This window comes from Bombina bombina, chromosome 3, assembly GCF_027579735.1.
Source record: "Bombina bombina isolate aBomBom1 chromosome 3, aBomBom1.pri, whole genome shotgun sequence".
Classification (NCBI taxonomy): Eukaryota; Metazoa; Chordata; class Amphibia; order Anura; family Bombinatoridae; genus Bombina; species Bombina bombina.
In genome coordinates this window covers 591,210,505-591,230,654 of record NC_069501.1, presented here as the reverse complement: position 1 = coordinate 591,230,654, position 20,150 = coordinate 591,210,505, and positions in this window count along the sequence as shown.

The window sequence follows — 20,150 nt, the reverse complement described above, 5'->3', positions numbered from 1 at the left end:
TGCCTCTCGATATCTATCTGAATACCTTAACATAAAATTTGAAGTGGGAGAATACGTAAATATTTTAATGCAAATGCTTGATCATGTACTTCGGAAAGTATCCAACCCGGCTCCTTTCCTTTACCTCATCAAATCCCACCAGTATTGTCCAAAGTGAGGCTATAGGATATAATGTAGCCTACATCCTACATCCTTGTCCATCCTATAGCACTTATCTACACTTTCCATGTGCAACACACAGTCTTTACCTTCTCCCTTTAACTGATTTGCTTTTGTGGATTCAATAGCTGTGTTTCTATGTTTAAGTGAATAAGTAGGTCTGTGGCATTTCTCTTTATTAACCAACAGTTCTATAGTCTTTTGTTTGTATAGTGTAGGTGAATTATTGTATCTGAAATAGAATTTTATATAATTATTCACCAACCCTGTGAATTACATTTTTTTTCAATGTGGCCTCTAATAAAAAAAAATGCACATCTCCTTTTTTAGATCATACTGTATAAATGTATAAAAGGCTCAAATATTCAAATGTACATTATATTGATATTTAACCACTAAAAAGTGACATCTTTTTTTATTAAAATTAATATGTAACGGAATTGATTTTTTAATTACATTGTAGCAATTTCTTTTGTTATTTATTTTATTTATCTTGTTTTTTCAGGCTTACTTTTTCACGTTAGTTTTTTTGATAACTGCAACTTTACTGTGAAACATTTTGATTCCAGTCCCAGGATAATGCAATATCCTACATACTGATGCATGAACTTGCTTCAATTATGATAATGCTAATCACTCATATCCTTTATTAATTAAGCATTTTTCTTTTGGTTTGGAGCTAAACTAGATTTTTTTTTTTTTTTTTTTTTCAAAATGAAACATTTTTTTAAGGAATACATTGGAACAATCTATTCAACTATCCTGCAAACTCAATGTACCCCTAAGCATAGCTTTTTTATTTAAAAGAAAAGAAATTTGCTGCTTATAGCAAATTATATATATATATATATAAAAAGAACTTAACATTTCCTTCTTTTCTCATCTTCTTTTATTCTGGCACATAATGGTGCTGCAAAATTTTCTAAAGAACAGACTAAAAAAGAGGGCACGGTCATCTGAAACAGTTTTGTATGGGAGGGTCAGCACTGTGTACACTCACAGAATGCTAGCCCTGAAAAGTGCCAAAATATTTGTCAGCAGGATTGTGTGAACACAAACAGAAGCCTCAAGTTTGACAGGTTAACTGTGGGCAACCTCTTCTGAGTGTTTACATAGTTTGACAAAAGACTGTCTTTTTTATTTCAGTGTACCTGTTTTCATCTTTTTTATTTCCTAAAGTCTTTCAACAATCAGCCTGTGAAGAGTCCTTCTAAAGCTCTTATATGTCCTTGATTGTGTTGGAAGAAATGCTCTGTTAGTGAATCATTGGGAAAACATTCCCTAACAAACTCTAACATTTTTTTTTTTCTTTTAATTTAATGAGCTTTTCCACCAGCCTATGCAGCAGTTGGAAGCTATGTGTTTGTGAGTCGTGCAGAAAAAGAGAAATGAAAGTCCGTGTAAATTTGTTTGGGGAGCTGTGTGAGAGGAAAAAAAAAACACAATAGAAAAAAGCCAGCCGAATGGTCTTTGTGTGCAAATTTCCCACCAGAACCAAGCATTTTGTCATTTTTTTTACTACTTAATTAAGTGGCTTTGGAGTTCAGAGACAGACTAACGAGCTGTCCTTAGTGAATGAAAGATTTGTACCCAGCGATGAGGCCATAATTCCAATAATGTCAACAGCAATTACTGCCAAGCATGACTGTTTTAACGAGTAAGAGGGTGCTGGGGAGCATTGTAAAAAGAAAACAACGAAATCAGGGACTCACCTCTTTTGTAAGACCAGAAACAATACAACACGCACTGAGACATTTATAATTTGGGCAGTTAAAGTTTCCAACATACCCAGTCTCACGGATGGAGAAGTTCTGTAGGTGTCACAGGTGCATGAGCAATCTATTGATGATGTCATCTCCCTGCAAAACTTTTTTTTCCCATTCTCATCTAAATAATACGGCAAGTTAGCAAAATAGATGAGTTGTACAACAGCTATTCTGTTTAGGTTTACGCAGAATATGGGTTAAGTTTAAGCTATAACTTAGGGTGGTCTATAATGTGCAGACAGATGTCCTGTAAATAAATTATAATGAGATTTAGCATATATAAATATTACAGCTGAACCCCTATTAGGAATTCAGAGCTCTATCTCATTTTATAAACTGCTCTTGTACAAAGGGCTTCTTGTACCCCTTTTAACACTAGAATACGATTACATATACTAAACTTTTTCATTTTTTATTGTGTAAAACTGCGGTCACAAATGCTATTTTTATGTTTTGAATTACATTGTGCGGACTGAACCTATAGTTAATAGCAATATAACATATTCCCAGCTTGTCAGTGATGCCTTTAACATTCAGTGATACTATGCACCTATTTTTTTATTGTCTCTGCAACATACGTAAAATATTTTGTATGTCTCTGAAAAGGGTTAACTGGGTGTGGTTTAACCCCTTTAATAGGGTGGTTTCGTCGCCAGTGGTGAGACCATGCTATTTCCAGGGACCAGCAGGAAGGAGGCAGGGTATAATAGCTATTATAAACAAGAAAATCAGTAACGACTAGTGACATACAGGGTACGTCATGGTTGTTAAGGGGTTAAATTACCCTACTCCTGTTCTCAGAGATATTCTATGTAGGTTGGAAATGCATGGTATGAGTGAACAGTATAACTGATTTGAAATGCATCACATAATAAAATATTATAGAGTAGGACTCACCTATGGGGTTTGCCATGATGTTGGCAGGTGAAATTACATACTTTGGCCAAAACTGCCCCTTTTCTTATAAGTTTGGGCATAATGTGCAGATAACTGTTTGTCAAGTATGCCTAAATTGTCTCCTTGCTGTAGCCAATGAACGTTAAAATTTATGTCTAGGCTTTATTTTTCTGTTTAACATTCTGAAAACACATTTGTAAAATTTGTAAAATTGTCTAGTGGTAATTCAAAGAGCGAGTGTTACACAAAAACTATAATAACATTAATGTTTAGTAGCAAATTTCACTTAGACTGTAAGCTTCCTAGGGACAAGGGTTCTGTAATCCCTATCCCAGCCTGCCTTACCTATCTTGTCTATTTATTTTACTCCCTACAAAGCTCTACAGAATATTTTTGTAACAATGTATAGTTTTACTTATTTTTTAATAACATTGTGCTGATTTTCAGACTCCTAACCAAGCCCCAAAAGTATCAGATGTAGACCCAGGTCTACAGATTTATGCTGCTATTGTTTGTGTAATATGTATTTTCATATGCAGGGGATGAGGGAATTTTTGCTCTTTATGCTTTCCAAGCCCCTTCCACTGGGTGTCCCAGCCTAACCTCATCAACATTGCTTAACCGGGAACTAGGTTTTTAAAAGGTTATACACTGGATTTTTAGTTCAGTATCTGTGCATATTCTTCTTTATAGTAGTGTCTATTACATGCAGTTATGTGACAAATTGCTGTACACTGTCCCTTTAAGCAGTTCATTATAACATACCTCCTTTATTTTTTTAGTAAACTATACAGGTACCTGGGGAACAAATTTTAGGAAAGAAGGCGTCTTAAATATATTCAAATATATCCATAACAATGTAGTTCAAGAGCAAATGTGAAACACACTTCCTTCCTTCTGGGGCTCCAGAAAAGAAAGGATCCCCCCTTAGAGTATTTTTAATGGGCCATAATAGTAAAACAATAAATGCTTTAATCTGCTATAGTATGTAATTTTAAAACTATCACCTAGATTCATTTTGTGGTAAACACACAGTAGAAATACTCTTCAGGATTTTTAGAGCACTTCTGGTCCTGAGCAGAAAATGCCACTGATCCAATCTAAGGCGCTAGTTCCATATCTGAGTTGTGCGACTGGTGTCGCTGATTGGATCAGCAGTGTTTTCTGATCTGGACGAGCAGGGCTCTTAGAACAGTATTTCTACTGTGTGTTTAACCCCTTTGTGGAGGTTAAACACACAGTAGTCTACAGTCAATAGTCTTAACATTACATGCTCTAACAGATTAGAGCATGTATTTGTTTTTTACATTAATGACCCTTTAAGTTCTATTGGCAATTAGAGGAATAGTTTGCACAGAATACACATCTTTAGGGGCACTACAACCTCTTCCTCAGCCGCCCCTTACTTCCCTTTGTTAAGGACATCTTTTTCTTGGTATTTTATTAATTTTGTTTTTATTACATAAATTAAAGCACACAAATTTTTCTTCATATTCCTTTTCTTTCAACTCTCAGTTAAAATGATCAGACATCAGTCTGTCAGATCCTTGTGCCAGGTGTGGGTTTAGATTAAAACATCTGACTGTGCAAAAGTTGACCAGAAGGCTAAATAGTCAGTGCTCATGGGGTAGTTTTAGGGAATCGTATCTTAAGCTGCACATCTTTATTTTACTTTAACCCTTATCATTATTAATTTGTTTTGATTATTAATATTTTTTTTGCTGCATTCCTTCGAAGATTTGTTTCATGGAAATAGGGTGAATATCTATTTTTCAAAACTTCTTGCGCTTGTGTAAAAACACTGTACTTGTCCCACATTCTCTAGAGAGCTCAAAAAGCAAAATATGTCATATAGGTTTTATGGTGTAAACAAAATAGATGGTTTAATTTTTTTGCAGAATTTGGTAAACCTAGATTATAGGTTTTGCTTTTTGGCCTCTCTTGGAAGCATCAAGCAAAGCACAATTTTCACATAAAACCTAGAGTGGTTGAAAGTCCCTTTAAAGAAGTGGGATATGGTTAAATTAGTATTACATCTTCCTGTATATTATGTTTATGACGGGTAGGAAAGGAACAAGATGGCAGCTTGACATGCAAGAAAAATGAGTGCTCCTAGGCTTTACAGTAATATCAGTCTGAGTTAAAAAGAAAATGGTTTATACACATTGCCTTATGGATATTACTTACTGTATACACTTATAATATTCTAAGATAACCTTAGCATCTTACTAAGTAGGAGATTATATTCCAGTTGAAAACTTTATGACAGGCATCTAAGTGTGATTGGTAATGTGGTAGGGTTGGTGTTCAGGTTTGGGTAAAGGGGGAGGGATAGGGCTACATTTACAGTTAAAGGAAAAGGCAATGTTTATGGTTAGGACTAATCCTTTGAAAGCCAGAGATGGATTTAATGCATTGAGAAAAATGTATTGCAGCCCACATAGGACTATGTAGGATTGGCAAACTTATGCACAAGTTCCCAAGGTGCACTTAGAACAAATTTGCTGGCACCAGTGTTCCCTCTGAGGCAAATTTTGTGTGCGGCCAGGCAGTGAAACAGTTAATTAGGTAGCCACACCCTGTAATTAGCAAATACTGCACAACGCAGACTGCAAGGTATAGTTATCTTATTAACTGTTTCATTGCTGGGCCACACACAATACACTAGATGGCACATTACCTCTGAGCTATCACCATTCTTCTTGTTTCAAGGACTGCTATTATAGCTATTAATAACTTGTTTTTTTTTCTTATGAATCCATGCAATGTCAATAAACCTTGAACTATTGATATAAATTATAGATTTAAAAGAAAGTTAAATAAATGTTTCTTTAATATCCCTTTAAATTTCTAAAAAAAAAGATACACCTGTGCACCTAAAAATACCAAGTGTGTGCCAGTTTGGACAAAGACTTCTAAAAGGCATCCAAGGGTTGACAGCAGCATTGTACATATTTGGGCAAGAACCATATTGCCACCAAGGGAAATTCTCGTCACAATCTAAAAAAAGATGTGTTTATAGAAAGAAAATGGGTAAAAAAAAAAAAAACTATTCTAGACTCACAGTAAAAAATCTTTGTGCACAGCTTACATTATTGTTTTTTAGCTGACAATATATTACCATTATTTCTTTATAAAACCTTTTTTTGTGACCTGAGCATAATCTATCATCTACAGATGCAATATACTTACAATTCTCCTTGTTTCCATATTTATATTCTTTTTTAAACCTCGCCACAAAAATCAATGGTCATGATCTTGTGCATTCATGATAACTAGCATGCGAAACATTAGAAAATAAAGCTTATGTGGATTCGTTAAAAATAGATTTGCTTTGTACAATGTATTGAGATTTGCTTTTTTTTTTGCTTAAATTATATATCCTTTATATTTTATCTTTTATTTTGTCTCACAAACAATAGGTATTCTTTAGAACAATTATTACAAAAGTACTTAATTTTAAGGAAAGCCACACACGTTCCATTTTAAGTTAGCATGAAATCAATATGTAATAATGGTTTCTAACTGTCAGCTTTTTTTTAATGCAATTAAAGTAGCTAATGTCTGTTCTACTTTATTTCAGTTAAGTTTAGCAATCATTTTTGGGGCAGAGAGGGTTTCTCTCTAATTAGATTTTTCCTTCTGCTTTTGATTCACATATCTGTATTATTGTTGTAATGCCCAGGAAATTATAAAGATTAGACCGCATCAATGGATATTTATCGATTTATAAGATTAAAGCAATAAAAGGGTGGAGTGGGGTGGTGGTATTTCTAATGTTGTGATTGCTAGGAGAGATTTTTAAAGTGATGTTTCTCTGATACTCTGAGGTAAATGTAGGATTTTTGTATAGAATATAAAGTTTTATTTTTTTTGTTTTTGTTTATGCAACAAATTTAAATGATAATCAACACAACAACTACTCGATGGGATGGCTCTGAACAAAAGCTAAATATTTTGGGTCTGGTATTGTAAAGCAGAAAGACAAAGATGCAAGTGGAGTGCAAAAGTATTAGGACTATTGTGCGCTAATTGCCCTAAAGTTAAATCAGTAGCGCTCCTATTCTTTTTGGTCGTATTAGAAGTTCAAAGTAAAATATAAGCGCGCAATCAAAAGGCTCATGTGTGCAAACATCTGTGGGTCCAACAGCACAGCTGCACTAACTCCCTTTCCCCTTAGACTATTCTGGCTTTTGCTCGCTATATAGCTATATATCTATATATCTGTATACATAGCTATAGATATATAGGGGCCGAATTATCAAGCGGCGGTTGAACATAATTAGCTGTGGCGAATCATGCTTGCCCGACATCGCTAAATGCCAACAGCATACTCTGTCGGCATTTAATATTTCTCAAGCATTTCTGGTGAAATGCTTGTGCAATGCCGCCACCTGCACATTTGCGGCCAATTGGCTGCTAGCAGGGGGTGTCAATCATCCCAATCGGATCGGGATGATTGCTGTCCGCCACCTCAGAGGTGGCAGATGAGTTAAGGAGCATCGGTCTTACGACTGCTGCTTTTTAACTTAAGTTTCCGGCAAGCTGGAAACTTAGGGGTTAGATTGCAGCATCCACTGCTTGATAAATCTGTAAATATATATACCGGTGTCTTATTAATTCTAGTGCCAATCATCCCTTTTAACTTTATATATATATATATATATATATATATATAAAGAACATGTTCTTCTTATTGAAGAATAAAAGTATTTTATGACATTTAGGGAAGTCTCCCTAAGTGTGATGCGGGAATCCAGACGTGGACCCATTGCTCAGTGTACCTAGAGGGATATGGCTGCACCTCACTGATGAGGCCCACAATAGGCCAAAATGTACGTCTGGGGTTGCTGTTTTTCTCGTTCAGAGAGGGATTGCCTGGTATTTCGGGGCTGGACTGCAAAAAGAGACTGCTTCTTGGGTGGTAACTAGCCATAGAACAAGCTATTATGCTATTGTTCGTTCCCAGGTTGAGCGCATCTCTATTTATATATATATATATATATATATATATATATATATATATATATATATATTTATATATATATATAAAGAACATGTTCTTCTTATTGAAGAATAAAAGTATTTGAAGTATTTAAAAAAAAACAATGTATTTCATTTGTTTAACATATGTACATAGATAAACACATATAGTATGAACACATATATACAAAGCAACAAAGTATCTGCACTCACTGGATTTCAAGTGATGATAAATGTATTCACAATGGCACACATATACATATATACACATGTATATATCTACCCTTTTTAAACATTTATTTCAATAATAAACATAGTTTACATTAAATATATATATATATATATATATATATATATATATATATATATATATATATACATATATAAGTCAATTAAACAAATGCACTCTCTAAATTTAGAAGTTTCAATAAGCTTTACTGTGTGACGTTTCGAGGCTTTCACCCCTTCCTCAGACAAAAACATTTCAACAATGAAACAATTTAAAGACATGCATAAGCCCCTCCCCTCAGTGCACCACAAATAACATGTGAGCCTGTATCTAATTGCAATCAATTAGCTAATTAACCTATAACCATATGCTGATTTTATAATATGCCCTTATGGAACAATGCAATACAACACAATTGCAAAATGTGTCATAATATGTACATTTATACATATGCGTACCGAATCTAAAGTGTATACTGTTTTAATTATTACTTAATACCTGTGAAGGCCCTGACTAGAGCCCCTAATGTTTAGACTGTGCAGCAGGGAAATGGAATAGGTCAGTGTCTGTAAATGGTCTAAAACGGAATAACCCTGTAAATACTGAAGCGTACCAGAGAGGATATTCATGTTTTAACATAGTTTTAATATAGTGTGTAGACATATTTATATCCATTAAATGTCCCAAATCAGTGTATACATTATAAACCTATAATTGGGATACCTGGAGTATATCGCAGTAACGATGTGCGAGAATCCCAGGACGCCATCCATATCTGTTACAGGGAAACCTAGCCGGCTACGTTCGCGGGCAAAAGGGGGCGTGGCTTAGCCGGTGTGTATAAAACATGACGCTCAGCGGATCCACCAATAACAAAGTGGTAAGGGAAACCCTGCGCTCAACAGTAAACAAAGAGTAGTGAGTTCAAAAACCGGGCTGGCATCTGTCTGCGATCCTTAACTATGTCTGGGCTTACACTACCTTACTTAGTGGATCAAGGAAATGGGATAGTAACAGAGTACCAATTTGTACAAAGTGTAAGGTATTAGCATTTACCTAACATGGTCTGTGTGCAAAATGTCTAATTAGCCCTAGAATATATACATGCACAACTGTCTAGATTACCAAATGGATACAGGTGTATGCCTAGCGAATACAACAACAGAATAATAGTACCAAAATACTAAAATTTTAAAGGGAAGCAGAAAGAACGAAAATTAGTAGATTTAAAAGTATGTGTATACTCACTGAAAAAGCTCATAGAACTACATCTGCCCTATCATGTGTAAATATGTCAAACATCACATGTGTATCCTATAGCATCACTAAGAGGACCTGTAGAAGATATTGAAGCTAGCCAAAATAGTTAAAATAACTATGGTAGCAAAAAATAGCAACAATAACAATAATAACAATAATGGCAATAATGGCTGTAATGTGTAAGCAATCAAATTAGGGCTGCCAAATATGAAAGCCATGTAATGTACTATAAATGTTAATTACACATAATGTTGTATAAGGATAAATTCACAGTGAGTATTACAGGAAGCAATGCAATCAATATTGGCATTGAGACTTCTTGGATGTAGTGTATCCAGTCTAAAGGTCCATCTAGCCTCAACCTGCAGCAGTTTCTTTTTCCTATCAACCCCTCCGACAAGGGGGGGGGGGGGACACATGGTCTATCAGTATAAACCTTAGGTCCTTGACAGTGTGCTTGGCTTCTAGAAAAAGGTGTGCGATTGAATGATCAGTCTTATTGGTTTCCAGAGCTGCCCTTATCGCACTCCGATTATTGGCCATTCTCTTCCTAATATTGTCATCAGTCTTTCCCACATAAAATTTCCCACAAACACAGTTCAATAAGTAAACCACAAAGCTTGGTTGAGCATGTCATGTAATGTCGAATTTGATATTGTTTGTTATTGTGGGGGTGCCTGAATGTCGAGCCTTGTATCATGGCACTGCAAGTCGTGCAACTTGGACTTCTGTAAGACGCTTGCTTCTTCGTCCTTAGCCACTGTTCATGCTGATAGCAGTGTGTTGGGTCCATTTTCATCAAGAGATCTTTCAAACTGCTGTTCCTTTTGTATCCCATTCTTGGTACTGTGCTTTCTGTAAATGGTAAGCTGGGGTCAGTTTGAAGAACACACCAGTTCTTCTGTATACCCTTCGATAGTAAGTGGGATGTAGGACCAAATGTAGTGGTCATCGTGACCCTCTGTTCCGTGTCACGTCTCTCCTTGCCAGCAAGTAAAGATTCTTGATCCATTTTAGTGACATCTTCCTTAATGGTTTTTATCAGTGATTTGGCATATCTTCTCTTGAGGAATTTTTCGGACATCTCTTGTATTTGCATGGATGCCTTGTCTGGTAATGTGTTGTTCCTCATCACCCTTGTCAGTTGAGCTGGTAGCCAGAAGAATTGAGTTGCAGTCTGTAGACTTCTGTTATAAAGTTGTAGCCAATTTCCTTTCATTTTTGAAGATCCTTAGATCCAAAAAGTAATTAATCTCGTCACTAAGCACCAGTTTGAATTTAACTGGAGTAATCATAGAATTGAGTTCTGAGACCCATCCCTCAAGGTCATCGCTATGCCCATTCCAGATCAGGAAGATATAATCTATATATATGCTGGGATTGTCATATACCTTCATTGCTGTTATTTCGTAGTCAGCCATATAAAGGTTGGCATATGAAGGGGCCATACATGAGCCCATCTCCATGCCTGTAAGTTGTATATAGAAGGTGGTTTCAAAACAGAAAAAATTGTGTGTTAAGCACAGATGTAGAATTCTGCAAATATATTCTGGGTTTGGACCAACATAGGGATATCTCAGTAGTACTTTCTCCACTGCTTTTACGAGTCCATCCTTCCCACCAAGGGTTGTAGAAAATGATTAATCCATATCGATAGTGTCTGAAAAAAGGAGCCCCTTGCCTACACGATTGTTCTTCCTGGTGGTTTTTTAAGTCTCTTATGGATTTTATGGATCGTGTAAAGTATTGGGATGATAGGGTAAGTTACCATCAACCAAGCATGCGCAGCATGATCCATCCAATTTTTCTCTAATCCTTCGGCTAGGATGAGCTTGATTTCATCTTGAAATTTCATGGTAGGATCCCTTGATAGTGGGCTGTATGTGGTTATATCCATCAATTGTAGCAGAATATCCTCTTTGTAGTCCGCATAATCCAGGATAACTAGTGCCCCACCCTTATCAGCGGGTCTAATGACAATATTGGGGTCTTGGGCTAAATCAGAGATGGCCGATCTTTCTTCAGTAGAAATGTTCTGTTGGGTCTTGGTTTTAAACATGGTTTGTGTGCCTTGTGTGACCAGGCACATATATGTATTGATGCTTGGATTGACTTGTACTGGATCAAATGTACTGAGTCGTTTAAAAGACTTGGCAGTAGGATCCATTGTACTAAACTGAAAAAAGTCTTTTAAATTCAAAGTCCACTAAAATTTGTTCAGATCTAGCAATACCTCAAATGGTCTGGTTTGTGCTGTTGGAACGAAGCTGAGACCCCTATTAAGGACTTAAAGTTCATATTCAGTCATCATTCTTGAGCTGAGATTAATAACTAATTCCTCCTCATTCTTCCATGTGGAGGTGGTCTTCTTGCAGAACCCCCTCACCTTGTGTGTGGCCTTCTTCTCTGTGTCTGTGGCCGGACTATGGTGGTCACCCCTAAAAAAGATTGGAATCCTGCAGCCAGTTGTTGGGGTTGTTGTGATGATAAAGGGGCCTCATTATCTGAGCCAGAGCTGCTATCAATTTATTTAGTTGATGTCTGGTGTACCACCTCTGTCTGCGTGGTCTTCTCTGGAAGTAGGTGTTGCGCTCCTAATGTAAACCTTCTTATCTTTATAGTCCTTTACAACATATTGCAGTTTTTTGTTCTTGAAATTGGTTAATCCTTCTTGGTATTCTTTCATCTGTGTTGATAATTTATTGAGCCAATCCTCAGATGCATCCTTCTGCATAGTAATAACATTAATACTTTCAAACTGGCTGATCTTATTTTTAACTTTTCCCAGTTGGGTTATGACTTCCTCTATCACCAATAAAATCAAATCCAGTGAACATTTGAGTACTGTGCACCATTTCTTACAGAACTCTGGATTGGGTCTGCCTATGGTAGGGACATTTCTTACCCTAAAGCCTCTCGGGATCATCTTCCGTTTGTAGTATTCTGATAAGTAAGTACTGTGTAGTTGTAGATCCATCTCTCTTTGTTTCAATTTCAGCAATTGCAGGTAGATTTAATTTGCTGATTCTGGTCCTGTGATATCTGTAATCACTGTATCAAACAGTATCCTGGCTGCATCCTCATCTGTAAGTGATAGTACCTCTGCTCCTTCAACCTCCATTGTTAATGTTTCATAATTAGTATTAATCTGAGCTGGTTCCATGTTGTCTGGGCCTTAGAGGTAATAACCAGTGCCCCAAGTGAATCCGTGAATAAATGAAGCACGTGCCCCAATGTTCTGGTGTGATAGTGATAGTGGACTGATGGTACTGGGGTAAAGGAGATCCTTAGCCAGTGGGTGGGTGCTAAATATAAGTGATATATCCAATTTGAAGATTACAGCACTCTCACAAACTCTTGCAAACTCAGCAATACTCCAACCAGGGTGCATCAAGGATACAAAAAGTGAATGAAACAAATGCACTCTCTGGATTTAGAAGTTTCAATAAGCTTTACTGTGTGACGTTTCAAGGCTTTCACCCCTTCCTGAGACAAAAAAATGTTAACAATGAAACATTATAAAGACATGCATAAACCCCTCCCCTCAGTGCACCACCAATAACATGTGAGCCTGTATCCAATGCTACCAATTAGCTAATTAACCTATAACCATATGCTGATTTCATAATATGCCCTTAGGATACAATGCAATACAACACCATTGAAAAATGTGTCATAATATGTACATATATACATATGCGTACTGAATCTAAAGTGTATACTGTTTTAATTATTACTTAATACCTGTTAATACTCTGTTACTATCCCATTTCCTTGATCCACTAAGTAAGGTAGTGTAAGCCCCAACATAGTTAAGGAACGCAGACAGATGCCAGCCCATTGTTTGCACTCACTACTCTTTGTTTTCTGTTGAGTGCAGGGTTTCCCTTACCACTTCTTTATTGGCGGATGCGCTGAGTGTCATGTGTTATACACGCCGGCTAATCCACGCCCCATTTTGCCCATGAACGCAGTTGGCTAGGTTTCCCTGTAACAGATATGAATGGCGTCCTGGGCTTCTCACGCATCGTTACTGCAAAGTACTCCAGGTATCCCAATTATGGGTTTATAATGTATACACTGAGTTAGGACATGTAATAGATATCAATATGTCTACACACTTTGTTAAAACTATGTTAAAACATGTATATCCTCTCTGGTACGCTTCAGTATTTAAAGGGTTATTCCGTTTTAGACCATTTACAGACACGGACGTATTCCATTTCCCTGCTGCACAGTCTAAACATTAGGGGCTCTAGTCAGGGCCTTCACAGGTATTAAGTAATAATTAAAACAGTATACACTTTAGATTCGGTACGCATATGTATATATGTACATATTATGACACATTTTGCAATGGTGTTGTATTGCATTGTATCCTAAGGGCATATTATGAAATCAGCATATGGCTATAGGTTAATTAGCTAATTGATTGCAATGGATACAGGCTCACATTTTATTGGTGGTGCATTGAGGGGAGGGGCTTATGCATGTCTATATATTGTTTCATTGTTCATATTTTTTTGTCTGAGGAAGGGGTGAAAGCCTCGAAATGTCACACAGTAAAGCTTATTGAAACTTCTAAATCCAGAGAGTGCATTTGTTTCATCCACTTATTGTATCCTTGATGCACCCTGGTTGGAGTATTGCTGAGTTTGCAACAGTTTGTGATAGTGCTGCAATCTTCAAATTGGTTATATATATACGTGTATATATATATATATATATATATATATATATTTATATATATATATATATATATATATATATATATATATAGAGAGAGAGAGAGAGAGAGAAAAAATAACTCATTGTGTAAACCATTTACATATCTAAACAAGTCAGAAGACTTGCTTGACTACACTGTTTCCAATGCAGCAAAGGAATCTGGGTAAGATATGCAAATGAGGTTCACAATGACTCACCTTTTTACTTTTAGCCTGCTTTTTAAGACAGACTTCCCTTTATGCCATAGCACTGCTGCATTACAAAGCTTTATTACTCAGCTTTATATGGCATAAAGGGAAGTCTGTCTTAAAAAGCAGGCTAAAAGTAAAAAGGTGAGATTCCTTTGCTGCATTGGAAACAGTGTAGTCAGAAAGTTTTTCAGTTTAAAGCAAGTCTTCTGACTTGCTTAGATTTGTAAATGGTTTACACAATGAGCTATTTTCTCTATATTTTGTATTTAGTGGAGGATTTTAAACTCACTTTTTGCCTCCCCATAATTTTAATTGTTGTTTTATATATATATATATATATATATATATATATATATATATATATATATTTATATATATATATATATATATATATATATATATATATATATATATACATACATATATATGGAAATCAGGAAATCAGGAGACAGCACTCACTGGTCTTGACAATACTGGATTTATTCAGTGATGTTTCGGGGAATACACCCCTTCATCAGACCAGAGTACATAGAATGAAGCAAACATTTATACTGTTCCATAAGACCCTCCCCAGTGTGAAATTGCTCCAAAATTGTTGCCATGGCAACCACCAAGTGTCAACAAACCCCATACAAATTAATTTAAAAAAAAAAAATATATACCACAATATACCAAATAAGTGAACATTGCAACGATGTACATATACAGAGCAAGTGGGACCCTGCGACCCGACCATTACCTACAAAGCACAGATTGATGCCCTTATTGAACATGGGGCAGAGATGAATTGGATTGACTCAAGATTACGGGACTGGATGATTACTGACTACCCAATCAGACCAATCCTGTATACACGGCCTAAAATTCATAAACAACTGGACCATCCACCTGGGAGACCGATTGTCTCTGCCAGGGGTTCACTCCTTCAACCTCTGGCCACGTATATAGACTCCATTCTACAACCTATGGTGACTAATATGAGGTCATACCTGAGAGACTCCACTGCATTAATTAAAGACCTAGCTGCACTAACCAAAATACTACCAGGTGATGTTCTGGCTAGTTTGGATGTAGCAAGTCTTTACACTATTATACCTCATGAAATGGGTATGGATATCGTAAGACGAAGTCTGGAAAAACATCCCTACATTGGACCCCCGGTTGGGTTCATCATTGATTTACTAACTCTATGCCTGAAGATGAACTATTTCAAATTTGAGAAGAGATTTTACCTCCAGTTGATGGGAATGGCGATGGGCTCCAATATGGCCCCGGCCTTCGCAAATCTCTTTATGGAACACATGGAGGAGAATGTCTGAAAGGTATATGAACATGAACAGGTACTTTTTTATAAAAGGTACATTGATGACATCATCGTGGTGTGGAGAGGTACTACAGAATCATTCCAGGCATGGGTGAGAAACCTGAATACAATGGGTGACCAGGTGAAACTGAAAGAGGTGTCAAGCTACAACGAAGTAGATTTTTTAGATCTAAGAATCTATAAAGAAGACTCTGGCCTGGGTACAACTCTGTTTAAGAAAGAAACCGACCGTAATACACTGCTGCATGCCTCCAGCTTCCACCCTAGATCTCTTATACGAGCTATTCCAAAAGCGCAGCTACTACGGGTTACAAGAAATAACTCTTCTGACATCAGGAGGAACACCCAGCTGAATGAAATGGAGGAAAGGTTCCGGAACAGGGGCTATAATAATGAACTGATTAAGAAAGCTAGAAAGGATATCACAGAGAACAGGACGAGTGTGGACCCCAAGACCAGAATGAATTTCATCACTACTTACTCCCCAGACACAAGGACACTGGGTATGACATTGAAAGAGAAATGGGACATAATTGAATCAGATGCATCATTACCATACCATGGGTATGGCCCTCCAAGAATTGGTTACAAGAGAGGGAGGAATTTAAAAGACGTACTGATGAAAACTGACCCCATTAACAGTTACAGTAAAAAAAAAAACCCCACTAAAAAAGGATCATTCAAGTGCCCCAGTTGTGTGACGTTCAATTCAATGCTCCAAGGCAGTCAATTCCGACATCCTCACATGAATGAGTTGTTTAAAATTAAACATTACCTTACGTGTACCACACAATATGTGATATACATGCTAAACTGCAATTGTGGTTTATTCTACATTGGAAAAACTTCTGATGACATAAAAAAGAGGATGACGAATCACAGAAGTGCCATACGAGCAGCCATCGATAAGGGGAAGAGTGACCAACCCATGGCCAGGCACTTTTTGGAGATGGGCCACATGGTATCTGATCTTAGGTTCAAGCTGATTGACCACATCCCTCCGCTAAACCGCGCGGGGGGGGGCGTGACAAGCTACTACTCCGTAGAGAGGCTGAATGGATTTATAAATTGAACACAGTCCACCCACATGGCCTTAACATGAGTATCGACTGGCATTGCTTCTTGAGACATCAGAAGACACAGGTACCACCTTTTTGTTCCCTGTAAACACTGTATTTACTCTCTGTGGTTAGTCCACGGAAACGATTGTGGTTTACTTATTATTTGACTTATTTTTTGACTTTCTGATGTTCTCCATTGCTTTTGGATATTGTGGACATTGATTACCTGGTTTCATCCTTAAGACCCATACGTGGGTATTGGACATTGAATTCTATGTCTATGTATATACCTGCTATCTATTGGGTTTGTTTATGTGAATACCTGTAAAAAAAAAATTTTGGTGTGTCATATAACGGAGGTTGCCTTACATTGTGTATTTAGCCATTGGACATTTGGATATGACCGCATACTATATCTTATATATATCTTTTGTGTATTTTTTGTGCATTTGGAGTATACATAGCAATCCATTGAGTTGTGTTCTGTGTGCCTTTTTCCACCCTTGTTTTAATCCAATAGGTTGTTTATTTTTTAATCAAATTTGGCTTTTTGTAAAATCAAAATTTGTCTTTTATAATCAAATTTGGTTTTTTGATTTACTATACATGTACTTTTTTATCCACTGTGCATGTACTCTTCTGTACAATATGCCCCCTTGATTAATTCTTCAGTTTACCATCCGGTGCTAATGGATCTACCAACTACTGATTAGCTCAATATTCCTACATTTGACCGTGTTAGGGACTGTGTCTGTGCTATATATGGCAGATCAGTTATTTTTACTTTCCCCATATGAGTTATTTTTACTTTCCACATATGAATTTTTACTTTCCCCATATGAATTTTTACACCGTGTAAGGGTGTCCCTTACAATCTCTGGCTATGCGTATCCAGTGATCTCTTTTTCCAGCTGCTCTTGCTGCTGTATTTAGCTGTTCGTTGAATGTTGACAACATAGGGGCTTGTCTCCTTTAACCAATTAACTTTCACATAGCGATAGCCTTAGGGGCGTTGCTTAATTGCGATACGCATGCTCAGTACTCCAAGCTTATTGTATCTCCGGTAACACACACAACTCTCCGCGGAGCTATATCCCTCTAAACCCATCAGGTATTTATCTTCTCCTTATCTGTATGCATAGAGTGTTTTACTGATTACTCCATGTTCATGTGCCTTGATAGTCCCTCTTCCTGCCAGCGCTACATTGATACTAATGAGATAAGTCCCATTACATATACCTTGGACACCCCCTGCTAATATATGCTAATATATGCCTGCAGTGTGATTTCTACTTATAGTAGTTCCGCTATCTTGTCTACTTGCCTGTATGATGGGGATAGTATGCCCTGTATATGTATATATTGCTTGCTCAGTATAAGCCTGTAATGAAACGTTTAATCTAAGCTTTGCTCATTGGTCCTGTTAACTGCTGCCCATCGGTTACATAATGTCTATCTATGCTGAATACTTTTTTCTATTGATATTCTGTTTGATCTTTAATTGCATCTACCGTTTGCATTATGATTCCCACTTGCTCTGTATATGTACATGGTTGCAATGTTCACTTATTTGGTATATTGTAGTATATATATTTTTTTTTTAATTCATTTGTATGGGGTTTGTTGACACTTGGTGGTTGCCATGGCAACAATTTTGGCGCAATTTCACACTGGGGGAGGGTCTTATGGAACAGTATAAATGTTTGCTTCATTCTATGTACTCTGGTCTGATGAAGGGGTGTATTCCCCAAAACGTCACTGAATAAATCCAGTATTGTCAAGACCAGTGAGTGCTGTCTCCTGATTTCCATATTCTACACCAGAGTGCACCTGCCAATACCTGCTATATATATATATATATATATATATATATATATACACACATACACTTGTGTTCAAATGTTTGGGGTCACTTCAAAATGTCCTTGTTTTCGAAAGAAAATCAATTTTTTGGTCCATTAAAATAACATTAAATTGATTACAAATACATAGTAGACATTGTTAAAGTTGTGAATTAATATTGTAGCTGGAAACTGCTGATTTTTTTTAATGGAATATCTTCATAAGCGTACAGTGACCAATTGTCAGCAACCATCTGTCACTTTTTCCAATGGCACGTTATGTTTGCTAATCCAAGTTTATCATTTAAAAAGGCTAATTGATCAATAAAAAACAATTTTGCAATTATGTTCGCAAAGCTGAAAACTGTTGTGCTGATTAAAGAATCAATAAAACTGGTCTTCATTAGAGTAGTTGAATAACGGAAGCATTAGAAATTGTGGGTACGGTTACAGGCTCAAGATGAGCAGAAACAAAGAATTTTCTTCTGAAGCTCATCAGTCTATACTTGTTCTGAGAAATAAAGTCTATTCCATGTGAGAAATTGCCAAGAAACTGAAGATCTTGTACAACGCTGTGTACTACTCCCTCCCACAGAACAGTACAAACTGGCTCTAACCAGAATAGAAGGAGGGGTGGGAGCCCCTGGTGCATAACTGAGAAAGAGGACAAATACTTTAGAGTGTCTAGTTTGAGAAACAGACGCCTCACAGGTCCTCAACTGGCATCTTCATTAAATAGTATCCGCAAAACACCAGTATCAACGTCAACAGTGAAGAGACAACTCTGGGTTTCTGAAGAAAAAGCCATATCTCAGACTGACCAATAAAAAGAAAAGATTAAGATGGGCAAAAGAACGCAGACACTGGAAAGAGAATGATTGGATAAAGTGTTATGGACAGAGGAATCTAAGTTTGAGGTGTTCAGATCACAAAGAAGAACATTTGTGAGACACAGGCCAAATGAAAAGATGCTGGAGGAATGCTTGATGCCATCTGTCAAGCATGGTGGAGTCAATGTAATGGTCTGGGGGTGCTTTGGTGGTGATGAAGTGGAAGATTTATACAGGGTAAAATGGACTTTGAAGAAGGAAGGCTATCACTCCATTTTGCAATGCCATGTCATACCCTGTGGACGGCACTTGATTGGAGCCAATTTCCTCCTACAATAGGAGAATGACCCAAATCACAATTTCAAACTATGCAAGAACTATTTAGGGGAGAAGCAGTCATAGAGTGGCCAACAAAGTGTCCTGATTTCAACCCTATTGAATTGTTGTGAGAGCAACTTGACCATATGGTATGTAAGAAGTTACCATAAAGTCAATCCAACTAGTTGGTGCTTCAGGAAGCAGGGGGTTGAAATCTCTTCAGATTGCCTTAACCAATTGACAACTAGAATACCAAAGGTCTGCAAGGCTGTAATTGCTGCCCATGGAGGATTCCTTGACAAAGCAAAGTATTGAAGGACACAATTATTAATTCACTTAAAATTAATTATTTCTAACCTTGTCAATTACTATATTTCCTATTCAAGCTAATTTCATGTATGTTTTCATGAAAAATAAGGAAATGTCTAGGTGACTCCAAACTTTCAACGCCTGTGTATATGTGTGTAATACTTTATTTTCATATGTTTTACATGTGTTTTATTTAACTTTTTTTTTCTATTCCTAACAATTTACTTCAGGTCTCAAGTTCCTCTAACTTTTTT